Source organism: Rhineura floridana, chromosome 15 (assembly GCF_030035675.1).
Source record: "Rhineura floridana isolate rRhiFlo1 chromosome 15, rRhiFlo1.hap2, whole genome shotgun sequence".
Lineage (NCBI taxonomy): Eukaryota > Metazoa > Chordata > Lepidosauria > Squamata > Rhineuridae > Rhineura > Rhineura floridana.
This window is the reverse complement of record NC_084494.1, coordinates 18259970-18281723: the sequence shown is the minus strand read 5'-3', so window position 1 is coordinate 18281723 and position 21754 is coordinate 18259970. Positions and strand designations below refer to the sequence as shown.

Genomic DNA, 21754 nt, shown 5'->3' with positions numbered 1-21754 from the left:
CCTGAACAACCCCCCTTGATTCAGACTTAGATTTGCTGGTGTGTTTTTCTCCATTATGTTTAATGAAAAATTTAAGCTCAGATCATTTCATACAATAGCTTACAGAACGTAGGTCTCTGCAACACTACACAGCATTGCTAGGTGTGGCTACTCAAGCTAAGACACTGTTGCAGCAATTCAATACGTCCCCCTGAGACCACTTAAGTAGACTCGGGGTGGGTTCTCTACTTGTGGGGGAACTGTCTCCCAGATTGAGACTTGGCAAGCAAACAGGCATTCCTTCGCAGGGGCTGGGGAGAAGGTTCAATCTATTTGTAATTGAAATTACAAATTACAAATTGAAATTACAAATTACAACTGAAAGCTGCCAGCATGTCCCTGGAGCCAGGGCTGGTGATAGTTCCTCCAGGTCGTCCTCCTACACCTTTGGTCCTGCCCCCAACTCCCCCCCCCACTAGACGGGTATGGTTCCAGAGGAGGCTCTGCGGGTTGGACAGGGTATGGAGGCAGGGCGAGCAGAGGTTCTTCATCAGGCTCTGGCTCTTCAGTGGCAACCAGAGCCTTAGGGGCAGGGCTATCACTAACCAGGCTGCCACTATCTTCCCCAGTCTCATCCCTCTCTCATGATAACCCACTGATCTCCTCCTCTGGATCCCAGTCCTACTCCTCCTGCCCACTTTACCAAGCGTTCTTAATGGGGCTCATGACACACTGAGCCATGAAGTTCACTGGGCAACCTTGGGCCAGTCACTGTATCTCACTACCTCACAGGGTTGTTGGGAGGATAAAATGGAGAGGAGGGAGAATCAAATATGCCACCTTGAGCTCCTTGGAAGAAAGGCAGGATATAAATGCAATAAATAAATAAATAAAAGCTCCCAGGTCAGGCTGACTTTTTGGTTTAAGCAATGAGAACACTTCTGCTTCCTTCTCTCCAAAATACTGTCTTTGCCTAAGCCTCTGCCCCAGCTTGACAGGAGCTGGCTCTGACACATAGTGTGTATCTTGAAGTTCTGTATTATTACAAATCCTTACAGGGCACCATATCATATGAACAGCTATGCATTTTGCTGTTAGGCTGCTACTGCCTGAAGCACCTTAAAAAGCAGCTTTCCCTAAACGTCTGACTCTTTTCCCAAACATTTGAACTTTTTTATAGTGTGGACAAGTAAGTGGATCTTCTCCTCTGCAAGGCATATACTTTAGGCTCATAGGAGCTTTTCATTATTTAATTCAATTTTAATTCCATGTCTATAAACTTGTATTTGATTTTTAAGTTGTTGAAAATGTGCGATTACATTTCTGCTTACAGAAAATAAAAATGAAATTACAAACAAAACAGTCTGAGACTTGCAGAAGGAAATCTGTTCAGGATTTGCGCAAGCATGACAGAACAGCACAAATTCTAGTGGATGCCCTTAACACACAAACAGCTCTTTCATAAATGTGTTTACATTCTAGACAGTGCCATGATTCAAAACCCAAGCCCAAATAGGTCCTTAATCTGTTCCAAGACACTGTATTTATTCTCACTATCTGTTACAGAAAGCTTACCAGGTGCTGCTTGTGTACACTTAAATAGATTAGCATGTGCAAATGACAGCAAATTTCCTGAGTTGGGCATAAGGGAAAGCAAACATGTGACTGCATCACTACACATCCGGCTCATGACATAGCCCCAATGGTGGACCACATTCTGAACTGAGTATGCATTGAAGGAAATATGTAACTTTAATCACTATGTACCAATGCATGGGTCCAACTCAACCCTCCAATCAAAGTCAGACCCCCAGACCTAAAAAATCCAGTTTTGAAAAGGGAGTCAAGAACTGCATAGTAAACTTGAGATTCAGAATTTATTCCAATCATAAATTGGGGGGGGGCATTGCTCCTGAGTGCACACGTTTACATGTCAGCAATGAGAGACCACTAAATTTAAAATGTAAATGTTTCAGACAAACATTTTAACATTATTGGCGCTATAGCTTAGCAGGAAAATAATATATTTTTAAAAACAACCAAACACTGGTGCACTTTCAGGGGCAATGTGTCTGCATATGCTATTAGGGAGAAGCCAAGTCTCAAGAAAAGCCATTAAACTTTTCCACCCTCACAGCTTTTCCCTATGGCAATCTACTCCTGCAGTTGTGATGTCCACACCCAACACAGCATAGGAATGCTTCCACATGTAGAGCATTACTACTGTTTCCTAAATCTTTGGTGCAAGTCTTGCAATTCCACAAACATTCCCTCGGGCAACTCCCTTGCCCATACATAACCTGTCTTTGTCCTCTTGTGGCACATCAGCAGCCACCAGTGCATGGAGTCTGGATATCTCACAGCAGCACTCTTTCAATTTACAAGTTTTCCTTCCTGGTTGCCTAAGCAAACATTTTTCATACTACAGGCTATTTAACCAGGTGAAAGACCATTAAGCCTGAATACAATTTACAATGTAATTAACCTTCCATGGCACACTATCACGCTGCTGACTAAATCCTGCTTTGAAATGTCACTGCCTCACTGAGACCTCTATTTTATATACCGAAAATATTTTCTTTTTCTTTCTTATGAATAAACATGCAACTTTTGCCTAAATTGATCAATTTTATTTTTAATGCAGTTCTCCATTTCAAATACTGAATCAAATTTAATTTGAATTAGGCAGAGATTTTCAGTTGCCTCAGCATCCTGATCTCAGCCCTTGCTGCTGGCTTTGCTTTAGCAGGAAAATGAACATATGAAGATGCCTTACACCAAGTCAGACCCATCTAGCTTATTATTGCCCATACTGACTGGCAACAGGTCTCCAGAAGAGGTCTTTTCCAGCCCTAACTGGAGATACTAGGATTGCCCTTGAGTTTTTGCGTACGAAACAAATGCTTTGCCACTGAGCTATAGCCCTTCCCCAAATCCAGTAAGAATCGAATGGCACTTCGCAGGGGCCACAAAGGTGACCTTTAAGATTTGTCTTCCCCCCTTTTACCCATATCATCCCTGCTTTAGCTCCTCATATAGATCTTTAAGTACTATAGATTTTGATCAGGAACTTCGCTATCAAACATTAGCTACTGCCCACAGGAAACTTCTAAAATGGAGTAGATGTAGCTATGCCATTGGCCAGTGCTGGTTCAAAAGCTGTCGACCTAACAGGCCAGTATTGATTCAAGTTTGTTCTTTGAATGCTAGCAACTGCTTTCACCAATCCTTTTTTTCTCGTAAAAAATATTGATATTAATATTGATATTTTGAAAGAAAATAGTGATAAATGAAACAAAATATAGATAAAAATACCATTCTTAATCTTGATATTTTAGAGGTGGGTCCTTAAAAAATCAATTTTTGGAAACAGCAGCGGAAAATTGCTACATAAAAATCCAATAAATAATAATAGAGAGTAAGTAAATTACCGTAATGGAAAACTCAGTACCAAATTTGAGTTCAGCAGAATTCTGACATATCCCTAGCTAGGCCAACTCTGCCCCTTGACACTCAGCATTTTGCAGTCTGCTCTGTGCAGTACTTATCCGATCCACAGCTGGACCTACTGCCATGATAGCATTGCCGCCTCTAACCTTGCCCCTGCCTTTGCAGCTGTGAACTTGCCTCAATACACTGAACCATTTTGTGAAGAGCAAACAAAAGTGACACTCCTAGATAGCTAGGTGACCCACTCCCAAACACATCTGGGCTACGTCCAAGATCTGTCAATTTTGGTTCCCTCAGTTTCTCATTTTTCCATCCTTCAGTTCTGCAGCAATTTATGAATTTTTTAAAAAAGAAACCCTTGTGAAAATTCTTCAACATTTTAGTGTGAATTTATCCTAAAACATATTTTATGTAGTTTTAATTAATATACACATTATTGCAAGCAATTTCCCCTAATATAATGCATTTTTGTACCTTATTTTCACTAATATATTCATTTTCATGCACATTTTCCCTTAATATATTAGTTTTTGTAAATATTGTTTGGAGAAGTGCAAATTTTGAAGGATGGCTGTGTTTTGGTTCTCATATTGTTTCAGAAAGTGCTTTAGTCAGCTTTTGCTTTTCCTCCACTGCAGTATGATTGTTTTTATTGATTAAAAAAAAAGCTTTCGTGTAGACAGCATTGTGAAGTTTTTACCTAAAAAGCTATATATAAATATCTTAAATAAAATAGCTGTTTGACTCCAGGTGCCTCTAATAAAAAAGTCATCCTGTACCCTCGAACACAAGTGAAATGGAGTAAGTTGGTGCTTTCTTGGCAATGTTTTTTGAGATCAAATGAAAGTTTTACATCATTCTACTAGCCATAAAAGCAGAACTTACTTAGCTACAAAATGTTATACGCATCAGCACTTCCGAGGGAAACTTCCATTGCAGCAGGCCCACTGGCTTGAAAAAATTGCCAGAAGATTCAGGGACAGGGAAATGAAAGCAACCAAGAGAACAAATAGGGCTGAAATATCCACCTCGTGTTGAAGGGGGAAGTTCAAGTACATCCTTTGAAAATTCCTTATCAAAATTAAATATGAAACCGTGCACACACTCTTCAAACCAGGTCACACTGAACTATGGACCACACCCTCTTGGTAAAGTTTCAGCTACTATAGAAATAACAAACGGTTCTGTTGCACCATGAAAATGAGTCAACTACCTGCAACTAAGGAGTATCTGATTGGGCAGCAGCTAAAAAGCAGCCAGTAGAAGAGAAACTCGCCTCACTGCTAGCACCAATGCTCTGTCATGAAAAAGTTTCTTCCAGCTTTCCCTGCTAAATAAATAATGCATCAGAGATGGCTGATGGCTGATAGCTGTGCTGGTGGCTATATAGAACCTTCAGTGTTCTGAGGTAATGTCATTCCCTCTATTTCCAGTGTCCAGATTATGTGTGCTGTTGCATACATTTAGCCACAAAGGCGCAACCTGTGCACAAGAGGGAGGTATCAGCTGAGGTAGGGGAATCCCAAGGTTTGTAGAAGTATTTAAAAAATATTTAGAAAAACCCCTAAGGGGAAAAGAGAAACCCAAAACCAGCCCAATGAGGATTAAGCAGGCTCAGTGGCCAGAGAATTAACTCTTGCAGGGGGGAGGGAGAATAAAAACTGGGGGAGGGGGATATAAAGGAGTTGCTGGTAACTTGAACTGGAACTCTCCATGGTGCAACATTTTGTTGCAGATCCCACTTGTGTCACTGAATATCAGTACCAGGAGAGCAAGAATGAGGGTGGGCTGTTGACTTCATACCCTGATGGCAGGTTTCCTAGTTGGACAGTGTGGGAAACAGAACGTTGGATTAGATGAACCTTCGGTCTAATGCAGCAAGGCCCTGAGTTCTGAGAATAAGGTAGGCTACAAACCTAAAAAAAAAGAAATTGTCCTGAAATGATATTATAATCCTTTTGAAAAGCAGGAAGAAAACAGGCTTAGCTGACACCATGTGCACATATTAAAGGATGATGATTTGGTCCCATAGCATTCTCCAAAGCTGTGTGATGCAACAATCTTGCTGAAGCAAAAACTGCTTGGGGAGCCATGTGTGGTGCTGAGTTCCATGATGAAAGACAAACAGGATTACAGGCATACCTCGCTTTAATGTACACAATGGGACCGGAGAGTGTACTTTAAGCAGGGCTGTGGAGTCGGAGTCGTGGAGTCAGGAGCAATTTTGGGAGGAGTCGGAGTCGGTAGAAATGTACCGACTCCAGACTTCCAAATAAATTTTGATTGACAAGAAGCAATTTTGGGTGGAGTCGGAGTCGGACAGTAGAAAAATAGAGGAGTCGGACAGTAGAAAAATAGAGGAGTCGGAGTTGAAGGTTTGGTGTACTGACTCCACAGCCCTGACTTTAAGTGAAAATGTTCTTAAAGTGAAGCAATTATCTTCACTTGTACTGCACACAATTACCACTAGATGGCAGCGGTGTCATGCCAATAAAGTGTCCGTTATTGCGAAGCACGCGTACTTTAAGCGGGGTATGGTGGCGTATGGAGCATGTACTTTATAGCGAGGCTACTTTAAGTGAAGCTACTTTAAACGGGGTATGCCTGTATAAGATGTAACTACATGTCAATGAAGATCCTCCGTGGCGCAGAGTGGTAAGCGGTGGTAACACAGCCGAAGCTCTGCTCACGGCAGGAGTTCGATTCCAACAGAAGGAGGAAGTCGAATCTCCGGTAAAAGGGGTCGAGGTCCACTCAGCCTTCCATCCATCCGTGGTCGGTAAAATGAGTACCTGGCATATGCTGGGGGGTAAAGAAAGGCCGGGGAAGGAACTGGCAATCCCACCCCATATATACAGTCTGCCTAGTAAACGTCGCAAGACGTCACCCTAAGAGTCGGAAATGACTCGCACTATAAGTGCGGGGACACCTTTACCTTTACATGTCAATGACCTGATACTCATTTTATCATGCTAGTGGCATTCTTTCTATTCTACAATATGGTCCTGAACAAAAACAAAAAGTCAATTTACACAGTCAAATTCATGGGTGGTGATCAAGTTCCTCACAGGAAATGCATCCTAAGCTTGAGTGTAACTACTCTACATATACTAGATTGCTATATATTAATTTTGGATATGCATGTAGTTCTGCAGCTGACATAAACTGGCACGTGTCAACTACACTGGATTGTTATCTTACATATTATGTAAAATAATTGTCAACACAGAGACCTTAAGTCCAACCTTAAGAAGAGAGAAAGGGAGAGAGGAATACACTGATACTATAGACTTAGCATGAAAGTTGAAAAGCAGAGGAGTTTCCGTTAGTCTTTCTCATTTCTGTTCCTTTGATGTTGCTTCCATCATATTTTTAACACACACGCTGCATCTCAAGAACGAGAAATGTAACTTTTATGTTCAGGTTTTATTAATACTCCAGTATAGGGTTATAGACTACCTCTGAAGGGTTCTTTGCCACATGATCATTTCCAGTGTATTAAACAAGCCCACTCAATCTGCAATGCAAAACAGAAGGATTCTGTCCAGTTCCCCCACCCCCTTCTCCAAACAATCAACCAAACAGTTTGTGTCCAAGAGTACCACCACCTTTAGGATAGTCAAGGCATCACATGGAACGCTTCCAGTCAGGCAGAAAGGGAAATCTCAGCACAGCTTTGCAACCCAGAGGCTCGACTGCAGCAAAGTGGATTATCAAAAATGGTTTTAATTTCTCAGTCACTAATGCTGCCAAATCAAAATAAATCCTTCACAGAGAGGAGATAATCCATAACTTATTTGCTAACTGGAAATGTGAACATATCCAAAGCTTGAAGCCATCCTTCCTGCCTACTTACAGTAATTAATTTTTAAGTTATTCAAAGGGAGGGGTGAAAAGGATTTTTTGAAAGACAACGACATTTGATTTTCAAAACACAACACTAAAAATAAATGGCAAATCCTAGTTGCTCTGCATCATAATTCAACCACGTTTATCAACAAGGCTTCATAGTATGTATCCATTCAGATCAGGGTTGGGGAAACTGTGACCCTCCAGATGTTATTGGACTAAGCTCACATCAACCCCAGTCAGGGTGGCCAGTGGTCAGGGATGATCAGAATTGTAGTCCAACAGTATCTGGAGGACCACAGGTCCACCAACCCAGATTAAGATGATCTACAAATCAGTTGCCAAGATGAAAGTTCACCACCACTAAAGCAATATTATCCCAACTGTTAATCACGTATAACTATCACACTTTTGAAAAACGTTTGTCGCCTATATTGTAGCCCTTGTAGACAACAGCACTGCAGGGCCAACCAAAATATCAAGACCTGAAACTCCACCTACAATAGGCACTGTTAACTGCTGCCAGACCTTGTGCTGGTATAACACACCTCATGTGGATAGGTTATTTCCTTCTGAGACCTCTGCTTGAAGTGTCAGTCTTTCCCAAAGGGGCAACACCAGGAGGCAATGGGAAATTGATGGTTCAGGCAAATGTAACAAATGCTAGACAATTATCAGCTAACTACCCATCTAATCATTCTCCCAGCTAGTATCTCCCCAAGTATTTTTTATTATCTGTACTGTATTATTGTGCTTTCATGGTATATTGCCTTTTTAAATAGTTATATAAGCTGTGTTGGGGCCTTCTTTTTTGAAAGGCAGAGCACACATTTTGTAAATAAATAGTGCCATCAGTCCCTTGCATTTTAAAACTGTTACTGCTGAAGTGTCAGGTCGGTCACTGCTGAAGTGTCAGGTAAGTCAGATATAATCCTGAATAAGCATGCTGACCCAGCAAATATTAGAGAAACCTGGGCAGACAAAGGCAGAGGGGGTTTACCTCTCATAGTTGTGCCTACCTAGTGTCTCATAGCCTTGTACTGGTGGGATAGGAGGATTGCTGTGGTATGCTATGTTTCCTATCCCCCTTGCCAGATATTCTGTGCAGCAATTGCCAATTTCAACTGTAAGTTGACGGTGTAGAGCTATCAAGACTGGATAGCCTGGGACTCTGTTAATGTAGCCATTACACTATAATACCTCCTCTGCTTACTTGGATTTATAAACCTGCCTTTCACCAAATGGTCCCAAGGTGGGTTACATATATCATAAAAATAAAAGATTACATGCATCTTTAAAACATCAACCATATCAGCAAACTACAAAACACCTTAAGTGCAAATCAACTATTAATAATGTAAGAAATAAACACTAATCACTTAACAATGAATGAGAAGAATATACAAAACTGGCATGTAGTTCAAGCCTTTCCAAAGACCCAGGTCTTCAGCCAATGACAAAAAGTCAACAATGCCTGTACCAGACAGACCTCAGAGGTGGTATCGGAGGTCCCCATGATGATTATCCTCAAGGATTTCATCATTGACAGTGAGGCAGAAGAGAATCGGTTCATCTGAGGTGCCACAGCTATGGAATGCCCTCCACACTGGCTGTCGCTACTGACCAGCCACCATGCTATAAAAATGTAATACTTCTGTAGAGCAGTGGTTCCCAAATGTTTTTCCCCACAGACCACTTGAAAATTGCTGAGGCTCTTGGCAAACCACTTAATGATTTTTCTACCTGTCGTTACAATAGTAATGCACTGTACTAGATGCTGTAGGATTTTTAATTGTATTTTTATTTCTTCTTTTAGTTCTTACATTGTATTTTATCATATTGCACTTTGCATTCCATAGGTTCAAATTGTAATGCAACAAAATACAATATAAGATGCACACGAAGCAGTAAGAATGCAATTTAAAATAAGTATGGATATTTAACATGGACATGCCATGGACCACCTGAACAAAGCTTGCAGACCACAGGTGGTCCAGTTTGGGAACCTCTGCTATAGAGCATTTGGCAAAGGCTGTAGGATAGTTAACTGCTAATATTCTGGCTGTATTTTATCTGTTTGATTTGCTAGCAGCCCTAGGTATCTTTTTTTAAAAAGACAACAGCAGGATTATGAATGTTTTTATAAATTAAATTAAATAAACAGTGAGGCTTAGCTGTGGCCTGTCATCACAACAGATTTCTAATGCTGAACAAGTTAAGACAAGCATTATGTATACTAGTCATTCCCCATGGGAAACTAAGTATGATTTATCCAGTACTCCACTGATCTCACACAACTGCCCAGAAATGCTTCTTAAAGACATCAGCTCCATTTGGCATTTATTTAAAATATACTTCCACCATGAATTGGCCTCAGGCACAATGGCCAGATCGAGAGCCTGGATCTTTTTTCCATTATAATTGATGGGAACAGTAAGGGACAGAGTGGAAATTGCATCTAAACACACTAATTTGGTCCACATCTCAATAAAGATGAGGTGCAAGTCACTCAAAAGGCACACTGTATTTTAAACAGATTGAACTTTTTATTTTATAGTCAACACAACCATAGCAGATACTTTCCCCATGCTTTGTTTGCATTTATTTTTATTTCTACAACCATCTCAAATAACAGCTGCCCCCTCTCTCATTTCTGCCCCTCTACTGATAAAGAAAATAAACACACAGGCAGGCAAACAAGGTACAAGTTGCTCGGCTTAAACCAAATGATTAACTTAGAGCCATCATCATCCGGTTCAGAGGCCCCACAAACATACAGTATCTAAAATGCTAAGCAGTCACACATTATCCCTTCTACGCTTGAACAGTGGATGTTTTCTGACTTCTTCCTGGCTCTGTCTACAGTTTTAGCCAGCTAGGGGATTTCAGCAGATGACTGAAGCAAAAGGGAATAAGTCTATCTTAAGGGTTAGTTTGTGGGTTACTTTTCCTGGCATTTAGAATAGCTTGTTTCCCACCCCAAGCATATATGGATCAGCAGCCACTACACACATCAACAGCTTCATGCATGTATCCAGAGCATAACGCAGTCATTACAAAATACATGTTTTCCTTACTAGTCGCAGGTGTTTCTTTCCAAGCCAGAAAAAAAAATGAATAGTTCACCCTTTGAATGTATTTTCTTTCCTGACACAAGACTCTGTGTAATATTTTTTATTTCAGATACTGTATTTGTAAACTACTTCTATATTAACTTTATAGTTCATATGGTTGTAAGTCACTTTGATACTTTTTGACAGAAAGCAACAAATAAAATAAAATAATCTATATGAAGTCATCTGGAATAGTTCCTAAAGTATCAGCCTCAGCCTCTGAATGCATTTTCTTTCCTTACACATGCTATTTAAGGATGCGGACTGCCTTTCACGCTCCTTCCATATAGCTTCCACTAGCAAGACTCAAAAGTAACAGAAAGCACTTATCACTGATTTTTTCCTTTATGGTCCTGCAATCTAACACTATGTCATGATGTGACTGAGGCCCCAACTGAGTACAACTGCATTGAGATTGTGTTTTTGGAGTCAGCCCCATCAACATTCAGTAGCATGCTTGCTCCCATACTGTATAGCACAATGACCTAACACTCCAGAAAAGGCTGCGTTTGGCGCAAAAAAAAAAAAAAAGGAGGGGGAGCTACAGCCAGCCCTGTTCTGCCTCCAGTAAAGGAATTCCCATCTGGACCCAGTGATTGGACAAGAGATGGGATGGAACTGTTTGTCACTGGATTCTTTCCACGGACTTGTGAGTGGCACAGTTCTCCTTCCCCTCAAACTGCTTTCCGTGTGGCTGGTACAACACCAGAGAGGCACTGCTCTACTGTAAACAGACAGGCACTATCATAATTCCTTTGATCACTGAATGTTCTGCATTGCTTCTTGACTTCCAGAAAGGTATGCTCAATTAGCTCAGAATAATGTGAGTGCTAGAAGCATGCCCAGTCTTAATTGAACAACCACAAATTGCATTTCATAATCCACATACCACTGACACAAAAACAAGAGAACAACATTTGTAAAAGTGCTTTATCAGATCTTTCCTGGAATAAAGTATCAGAGGCAGTGCTTCAGGGCACATGTCAGCACTGAGGCCCCAACAGCTGCCCAAGGATGCAATACCAACACCAAGCCTGGTACAAGCTGCTCTGCATTCACAATTTTTTTAACAGCATCATTGGTTTACAAGCAAAGATGAAGACTGTGGATTAGGCAAGAGCTTCTCCCAAGAGATTTCTGGGGAAGGAATTGAAGGAAAAGAGACATGACATGACATCGGCATTATAAAAGGGACATTGCTGAGAATTGTCAACAGTCAATACAGTATCTTATGCATTTGGTGAAAAGTGATGTTACTATGCCCCCAAGGAGGGATTCATTCCAAAACATGTTGAGTCTGGAATAAATTTCACTTCCATCATCTGGCATTTTTTCTCCTCCCATTTTTTGGAGAGGGGGTGAGGCCCTAAGAGAGCAGGAGATCTCAAAGGTGGTTTGGGAGGAATGAAAGTCATAGGCAGGGATAATGAGAGCAAGAAAAGGGTGCAAAGCCAAGAGAAGATTTAAAGAACCAGAAGCATGCATACTGAATGCTGAAAGGGATGAGAAGCCAAAAGCTTGAGCTTACGAACACTGGCATTTGCAACTCTTGTTTCAGTCAATACTAAGATTTAGTAGTAGATGTTGCTGTTAGATCTTCCATGTTGCCCTGCTATTGCAGTCATGGACAGGACGGCATCTAATACCACCCCCTCCTCCATTCTATCCCCTGTATCCACCTCTGCCCACATCCAGCTTATGCAATGCTACACCAGCAAAATCCCACTGTTGTCAGCAGGGCCAGCGCCAGCCTGCCCCAGGCCCTCTGCTCCCCACAGACCATGCAGGACTGCTCCACCTATCTCTTCTCTCTGATCACTGGGTGTGCAGGTCGCTGCCATCAACCAAGATGGCAGCAGAGGCTTCTCTAAGGGGCTGATACCCCCACCACCATCTATGTTTATGGCATGCATGCACACTACATTGCTTGCACACATATGCCTGCTGTCAATCAATATGGCGGTAGGGCATCAGCCCATTAGAGAAGCTTCTGCTGCCATCTTGGTTGATGGCAGCTGCATGCGCAGCACGCAGGGCATTCACAAAACGGGAGAAGAGGCAGGTGGAGCAGGTGGGCGCCATGGGCCTGCACGGTCTGTGGGGGGGGGCTAGGAGCTATGTCTCTGCAATCTGAGGCAGGGTCAGGAGTTGATCCTGCTGAGGATCGCGGAAGGGGAGCACTAGCCCCACACCCTAAGGAGGGGCCCTACAGGGGGCCCCGGCCAGGGCCCGACCTGGCCCCGCTTTGGCGCCAGCCCTGGTTCTCAGATTTAAGCCAATACAAAACCATGATACACAGTTAGGGATGGCCAAATCTGTCAAATTTGTTTCTGTTTCTCATTTTTCCAGTATTTTCAGTCTCCACATTACTACAGCAGCTTGCACTTTTTTAAAAAAAAAGTCATCATGAAAATGTACCTGCATTTTAGTAAGAATTTTCCGATACATTTTTCTGCAAACAATTTTGCCTAATGCACACATCCTTGCAAGAAATTTTCCCTTATATAATGCATTTCTGTATGTTTTTGTATACATTAATTGAATGGGGAACTGCACTGCAAAATTTGGAGGAGTTTTGGTTCATGTACTGTTTTGGGAAGTGCGAATTATATGGGTTTGCCTTTAAGTGTGAACTGAATTGAATTTCTCCCCCATCCCTACTCACAACACTCTTGCACCTGATCCTATCCATATATGCCTTGCCCAGCAGACCAAGCATGTTGCCCCCATTTTTGTGCCTGTATCTCTATTTTAAATTATTTCATCTAATCCATCTAAGGCAAAGAAAAAAAAGGAAGAGACAAAAAATGAGTCATAGGGCATTTATAAGATGCCTGGCAAAACCCAGGTGTCTCCATTTACAAGGATCACAAATAGGAAGAAGCTCTCTACAGTCTTAGAAGTTGGAAGAAGTCTATCATCTATCAGTTGGAGCAGACAATATTTGGCTACATGGATGACCGATCTGACACAATGGCTCATATACAGGCCCACTTCATATATTCAAGTATGCAGTCTGGCTTACAGCACCAGGAGAATCTCTTGGGAGAGCATGATTCTCACATCGCCATCATGTATAATGTGGGAATAGCTATTCTGGCAGTTATTACAAAAACAATTCAAACAAAGATTATTGCATCAACAAGTATTTAGCAAGGTCTCAGGGGCATATATCAGTTTGACTTCATCCGGGCTAAGATATCTAAAGTCCATTGCCACTGAAAAACTGAATTGTTTCCTTTCATTTTTGAAGCACAGCACTTGATTTCAAGCCAGAACTTTCCACAAAATTGTTCTTTTTCATGACCTTTAGAGGGACAGGGGAAGCTGTCTTCTGTCTGACAACTGTAATCTACCTTTAAGGAAGGGAAACAACTACTAACCTGATCATCATACACACACACACGAAATCAGAATCTTATCTACAACTTTGATTACCATTGTTACCAAATATTTATCCTATGGTAACAAATCTCAGTGCTCTACAGTTACCACAAAATACTACCTAGATTTAAAACATTGTTTTACTAGGGCAAGGCTTGTTACCAAGCAGTAGGCAAATGAGTTGCAATCCAGAGTCAAATCTTATAGATACAGCAGCACTTGACCTCTGCTGGAAGCATACACAAGATTTTTGAGCATCAAGAGCCATTATTCAGGAAGAAATCTTTAATGGAATTGAACTGTCGGAGCTTACTCACAAAATTAAGACTCCAGCCCACTCAGAATATTAATTCTGCTTAGCCAGTTTGAAACCCTTACCAGAAACTGTTAGAAATGAGCATTTCATTGGCCATATGTAGCTTAACTATTTAATGACTAATGGGGGAGGTGGATGTTGCTTCACCATTCATAATGTCGGCCACCTGGGAACTCATAAACAAAATTCTTAGGGTCCAAACCTAGTCATGGAAATCTGGAGGTGGGAAATTAAAATAAGAAGAAAAGATGCATTTCTAAATATATATGCAATTTATGCATGCACATCAACAAATATTTTCTGTTTTCCCAGCTGGGTTCATATGCGAGTAGGAGAGTGGAGAAGCTGAACCTTTGGGGATAAAAATCCTCAAGAGGTGAAAATGGTTACAGAATATGCAACTTGTTGTCATTCCCAAGAGCTTAGGAAGCAGCCTGCCTCTATATCTTAAACACAATTTTTTCTCGTTTTCATTAGCCATCACTCTGCAACAATCTAATTCTGTATCCTAGTATTAGGGGAAAACCTACATCTCTCTAGTCCTCAAGTTTCTAGCAATCTCATTCTCAGACGCACTACAAGAAAAGAGGCATCTCACACCTCTTACAAAGGTGGCCTTCAGTCAGTGAAAACAGACCCTGATTTCAGTAACACTTGCTATGATACAGCACCAATAATTACTACACCTGGAGCATTTATTACATCAGATCCACACATCGATCCATGAGGTGTCAATCAGGCCAGTTTCTACTGGAATTCACAGAAATCAAATTCCACCAGCATTCCTACCTATCGTACTGATGTGCCTATAGCAGCCTATAAATAAGCCCACAAAAATTACTAGCGTCCAAAAACTTTTACTAGCTTGTTGGGAACTGGCAGAGGAGTGACAAACAACACTGTTGTACAAGACAGCTGCATTTTTATGCTAGAAACTGAAAAAGGGGCTTTCCTCCTCTGGCACCTGGCCTGGTTTCTATGCTAAGCCCAGAGAGAAGGGACAGAGAGTTAGTCTCTCTTCTGCCACCACACTTACCTGCACGCAAGTCCATTTTCATTTACAGCACCCAGGCTAGTGCTTAAATACAAGGCTGCATTACAAATAGTCTTCTGGAGGAGAGAAAAAACTAAGGAGTTTTGAGAGCCCTTTATGTGGGGAGGCTGATTTTAATAGCAGGAGCTAGAAAACAGAAAGGCTGAACAAGAAAGAGAAGCAAAGCACCACATCTACTTACTTCCCTGCATCCCATCACAATTTCTCCAGTCTTGCATCCCTTCACAATCGCTACAACTAGCCAAAAATAGCTTCCTAGCGATTCCTTCCACGGGCAAAAAGCTGCATTTTTGCAAGTTGCTCTCTGGCTTTTGACTCTCCCCCCTTTCTCCAGACACTTCACAGAAGTCCAAGCGGGTTTTCAAATGCAATGTTCAAAGTTAGTATTTGAGCAAGCATCGTGTCAGTGGCTTTTAAAAGATATTGCAGTAAGTCTTTGGGGACAGAGGAAGTCAAACACTGAACATAAAAGAAGTTCACTTTTTGAGTCATTCATAACACCACCATCACTACCACCATTGTACAGCAACACCCAGAAGCAACCCTTAGCACAAAGGACTCCCAAATCAGTGAGCATTACTAATTAACAGTTAAAAATAAACATTGGAAAAAGCAAGTTCTTCACACAAAGGCAAATGTCACAGAACATTCTACCTCTCATATGCTTTAAAATATAAGCAACAAAAGAATGATCTACGTTTTACAGGGGGGAAGGAAAGTGATCTGACAGTCAGTAATACATTCAACATGGAGCTAAAAACCTTGAGGTCACAATCCAGTGAAAGCATTTTGAAGTCCCAGGTGACAAGATCCTCTCCCTCTGAAAATGAAGCATGTGATGTGATATCTTCGCCTGAAGTCAACAGGATTTCAAATTTTAGTTGGGACATCTCTATTACATATATGTTTTACATTTATATCCCACTTTCCCTCCATCAAGCTCAGGGTGACATACCAGTCTCTTTCCCCCACCCCAAATTTATCCTGACCTGTGAGGTAAGATGGGCTAAAAGAGTGTGACTGGCCCAAGGTCTTACAATCATACTTCACAGCTGAGAGGGGGATTTGAACCCAAGTTACTCAGCCTGCCTCAACACTCCAGCCACTACATGAGCTTTCTTACTAAGCATTCATTTCTTCCTGAAGACTTAAAGGGAACTTCTGCATCTTATTGACTGAAACCCTTATTTCTGCATGTCCAATCTCTCTGTACTGCCCAGTTCATACATTTTGCACTTTTTCTTGCTAGGTGTATCCCTCCTGCTTTGTATCCATTTCACTGTCGCTAACGGAGTAACATCATAAGAGCTTTGTTTAACTCACTGAGCTTCCTTCAGTATTAAAGTTGGATTTATGCAAGTTTATGCAACAATAAATCTGTTTTTTAAACAGATTGCTTAACAAGGCTACCCCTCTCGAATGTATCTCAAGTTAATAGCAATTGCCTAATGCCATTTGATTAATACCTCAACATCAATTTCAGTGACCCCCAAACCAACAACAGTTGCACATGACCAAGACACATACCTATTTTGCTCAGAAGCAATTTGCTTCCCAAGATTATCAAATTAAAATAGAGATTAATTTAACTGATGCTGAATGAAGTGGAAAGTCTGTTATCAGACTTCTAATCTGAAAACACGGAAACAAAGATGCAATCACAGTCTAGATCAGCTCTTCTTCAGCAATCCATATTCCCACTCAGACCTTTGGAAGCTCTGTCCTTCTTTTACTATCTATGACTAGGTAAAACAATAAATCTCAATTTACCACTGAAGAATCACTACAAACTATTTTTCAGTCTTCATTTTCAGAAAACACAGTGCCTGGTTGTGTATCCATTTGACCTATTTCACATCTATTTCTCTTCATTTTCTGGGAAACCATTTCTTCCTGTTCAACAAAATTATAAGAGCTAACAGTGTAAGCATTTGCACACCTCTGTCTCACTTCCCATATTTTGGAAGTGATTTGGGGCAGAGGAAGAAGATTCTTGAATTTGATTATTGGAATCCACAAAAAGGGACTTGAGACACTATTCTTCCCAATGGCCCAAACGTTTCATTCTACTGCATGTGAGACATTCCACAGTCAATTCCAACTTGAGGTTGGCACAGACACAATCCAAGGCATTCCCATTAGAATAATCCCATTAGAAGAAAACAAGCAGGGAGATGGAGAAGTAGAACTTCATCAGATGAAATGTGAAACAATCGGTAGACAAATTGTCAAAAGACAGTATCGTTAGTCAACAGCAATAATAGGTTCATGTGAGCCACCAATAAAAATATTGGATTAAAGTCAAGCTGCATTAAAAAGACAAAGATACTCCAAGAAACCAATTCTCAAGTGCATAAATAAGTGACCCCATTTTTAGAAACACAGAATACTCATCTCCCAATTCAGCATATTGAGAACAAGGATACCTCCCTAAGTAGATAAAAAGATGTTAAGAACCTAAACTTAGACACAGATGCCTGGAAGGCACAGATCCTCCATAGTAATGTAAGAGTTGGTATGACCAATCTGTAGATTAGGATCCACTTAACAAGGTCCAGGTGGGCTGCTGGATGGCATGATATACACCTAAAGGTTGGGAACCTCTGTATTAGGGAATAATTGAACAAAACACACAGTGTGATGTGGCTGCAAAAAGGCAAATGCTATTTTAGGCTGCATTAACAGAAGTATAATTTCTAAATCATGTGAAGTACTAATTCCCCTCTATTCGGCACTGCTTAGACTTCATCTTGAGTACTGCATCCAGTTGTGGACACAGCACTTTAAGAAGGATGCAAACATACTGGAACAGGTTCAGAGGAGGGCAACAAGGATGGATGATCTGGGGAATGGAAACAAAGCCCTATGAAGACAGAGTGAAAGAACTGGGCATGATTAGCCTTGAGAAAAGAAGACTGTGGGGGAGATGTGATAGCACTCTTTAAGTACTTGAAAGAATGTCACACAGAGGAGGACCAAGATCTCTTCTTGATCATCCCAGAGTACAGCACACAGAATAATGGGCTCAAGTTGCAGGAAGTCAGATTTCAGCCGAACATCAGGAAAAACTTCCTGTTAGAGCAGTATGACAATGGAAACAATTACCACGGGAGGTGGTGGGCTCTCCAACACTCGAGGCATTCAAGAGGCAACTGGACAGCCACTTGTCAGATATGCTTTAAGCTGGCTTCCTACACTGAGCAGGGGTTGAACATGATGGCCTTGTGGGACCCTTCCAATTCTACTATTCTGTGATTCTATTTTTTTAACTAGCGGGATCACCTTAAGATGGAGCTTGAGTACTCCCACTTTTACAAATACAAGGATTTAATTTTAAACATTAATACGCTGCCTCTCCTAAGGCTTGATGCAGCCAGGAAACATGCAAGGATTAGAATGACCTCCTTCCTTGGTGTAAAAGAGAGAAAGATACCAGAATCCTAAGAGTTTACCATCTCACACAGATTCCTTTACTTAAGTTCAAGGAAACCATTACTATTCACCACAATAAATCTCATCTTTTACTTACAAGTTACAAACATGTTCAGATCAATGCAGAGGGACGGGGTAGGGGAAATAGACTGAACATCAAGATAAATACCAGTTTTTTAACTGCAAAACAGCAACAGATCAACCAGGCACCCTTTAGTCAGTTTTTTGAACATTCAGCATAAAGCATAGTAATGGACCCAATTACCTAGAGAGATGGTGGGCTCTCCAACAGTGGTGGCATTCAAGAGGCAGGTGGACAGCCACTTGTTGGGTATGCTTTAACTTGGATTCCTGCACTGAGCTGGGGGTTGGACATGATGGCCTTATAGGCCCTTTCCAACTGTACTATTCTATGAATCATGCAATTCATCTGGGAACTGTGCAAAGTTTCACTATTTAATTCTCATCTTGTTCAGGCAGATACACAGTTACACACATACACAAACAATTCCAAAAGTAAATCCAGGACATCTCTCTTGATTGGTTTAGCTTTTTACAACATCTTATTGAAAACTTAACTGGGGGGGGCTCCCTTTTCGGGTAAGTGGAGAAAGAACCTATATATTTTATAAAACACAGCACCCAAAATCAGAGGGCGGGGAAAAAGCAACAAGTGAGTGGCCATGCAAGACAACCAGAATGTAGGGGGTGGAGCACAAGAGGGAGATCACCTAGTGACAGGAAAGCATTGAATGATAAGCCACCTCCTATAACTGAAGGTGGGGTTAATACCTGAGGAAAAGAGAAAGAGAAATAAGAAACAGCTCGTTTTTATTGGGGGGGGGGGGGAAGAACCAACAGAAAGAATTAAAGGAGGACTTTAGGAGAAGACCAAAGAAACTGGACAGATTTAGAAAAGATAAAACCAACCAACTGAAAATAAGCACTTAAAGACATCAGAAAAACAGATAAATTAATACAAACACATTTTTTTAAAAAAAAAAGGAGCTAGAAAGAGATAAGAAAGAGCAGGAAGGAAAGAGCCTGAAAGTGCCTGAAGGGAAGGTTGGCAAATTAGAAGGGGCGGGGGAGTTGCAAGGAGGAAAAAGTAGATTCCCCCTCCTCAGAAACCGATGAAGTCGCAAAAAGAGTAATAAGGGACATGTGAGGGGCCTGTGAGAGACCTTCCTCCCTCCTCGTTGGGAGAGGAGGGTGAGAGGAAACTCTCGACGAAACTTGCTCACCTGGGGCACCTGAGGTGAAACAGCAGCACCTCTTCACCTGGCTTATTCCTGGCTAACGAGCCGCCCCCTCCCTTCAGACCAATTCAATTCATGTTACCTCACCTCGCGCCGCCGCCGCCACAACCTCAAACCTCCTCCTCCTGCTTCTCAGACTCCCTGTGGGTCTGAAGGTCCCCGTCACCGTCGCCACCGCCGGAAGCCCCGCTCCCGGGAGACGGCGGGGAGGGGGAGGCGCGGGGCATGACGGAACTTGTAGTTTACGGAGAGGGCCAGTTGAGGCCACGCCCCCTGTGGGGGATCCACAACGTGGGACAGGTGAAGACCGGAAGGAGGACTGGTTAGGAAGAAGCGGGATGCTTTGTTGTCTGGGTGGCGTGTAAAGGAGGCTCAGGAGAGACTCGGGAGAGAGAGCGGCTGACTTTTGAGAAAGACAGTAATTGTCTGTATTGACAGATTCGTGCAGAATGTGGATTGTTATTCTTGATGGTGATGTTATTATGAGTTATGCGTTAAAATAGCGAAGAGTTTTGTGGCGTCTTAAAAACTTGGCAAATGTATGCAGTTACGTGGGGGCAGCTGGCGAACCTCCTCGGGAAAGCTGATGCCACAGTAAATCAAGGTGCCACACGGTTGTTGGTTGGTTTTGTTGCAAATGTCGCATATGGGTTCCTTCCTCCCCTCTTTATTATTATTCGGGAACCAGGCACATAACCAGCCTAAAACTTGGGGGGGCACCACAAAAAGTAGAGGGGATTTCTTTCTGTAATAAATTTAATAATTTTAGGGGAGAAAGGTTAGGGGGTGGAAATTTAAGGGGAGTGCCCCCTCCACTCCTCCCAGCTACAGCTATAGGTGGACTCCCAACTACCAATCAGCACCGGCCAGCGCAGCCAATGGTCAAGGTTTATGGTAACTAGTTCAGGAATATCTGGAGGGCCACAGGCTCCCCATCCTTGAGTTACAGCATAATGTGTCATTATGGGCTCCTGCCGGGAGGAAGGGTGGGATATAAATCAAATAATAAATAATAATGTGTCATCTATGCTTACTCAGAAGTGAAACCCACTGTGTGCAATAGTGTTTATCCCAATATAAGTACTGCAGGCTTTCAATACAATGATGTACATGCCTATTCAGAAATATGCCCCATTTACTTCAAAGGAACTTACTCCCAAGAAAAGGGGTATACGATTTACAGACTTATTATAAAAGATATTCTTTTAAAAGTTAAGGAGGTAACTTAAGGGTTGTGTTTGTTTTTAAGGAGAAAATGTAAGGGAGTGACATATCTCATTAACGCAATTGCATTCCCATTTATACTTCAAATTCCTCCCACAAGATCATCATCTGATTAATCACAAAGGATAATTTAGTCTGTGCTCTTAATAGCAGGAACTTGGTTATTTAAACATTTGCATACATATAAATAAAAACATAAATTGCATCTCACTCTCTTTTAAACTACTGCAGAATTTATAACTCAGGCTTCAGCCCAACCTTAAATTATATAGTATAAACACTAAGAACTAGCTTCAGGTAATCCATCTTCCATCCACGTTGAGTTAGGAGGATCACAACTGCCTCACCCAAGAGGGAGGTGGGTGCAAATGCACTTTCTCTTTCAAATGGTAAGGCATCCTTACCAACTTGCACATCTTTAAAAAAATGTATGACTCAGATGCCAGCAATGCCCGCAGGACTCCTTTTCTTTCATTCTTAATTTGACTTCTGAGCAGTTGTTTTTGTTTTATGGACAAACGTAAGAATTTATTTTTCTCTTTAAAAACCAAAGTTAGCTACATTAGCTAAACGGTCCTTAACACTAGCACCTGAATGATAGTTAACTCATTGAGTTCAAGCATCAAAGTGGTTAACGCCACAAGCCTATGAAGGTTTACTTAGAAGCAAATTCAATGGGACTTACTTGGAGGTA

At 41.5% G+C, this 21754-nt stretch overlaps 1 protein-coding gene across 4 annotated transcripts in view; it reads right to left on the bottom strand.

Moving 5' to 3' along the window:
- PHACTR4 (phosphatase and actin regulator 4) overlaps positions 1-20003 on the bottom strand; it is a 118308-nt gene extending 98305 nt beyond the window's left edge. Inside the window, exon 1 of one of the 4 annotated variants that reach the window (XM_061596285.1) lies at positions 19924-20003. The gene's annotated coding sequence lies outside the window, so the exon portion shown is untranslated. The other 3 variants (XM_061596292.1, XM_061596287.1, XM_061596286.1) reach the window with 3 other exon arrangements.
- Positions 20004-21754: the final 1751 nt, after the last annotated feature.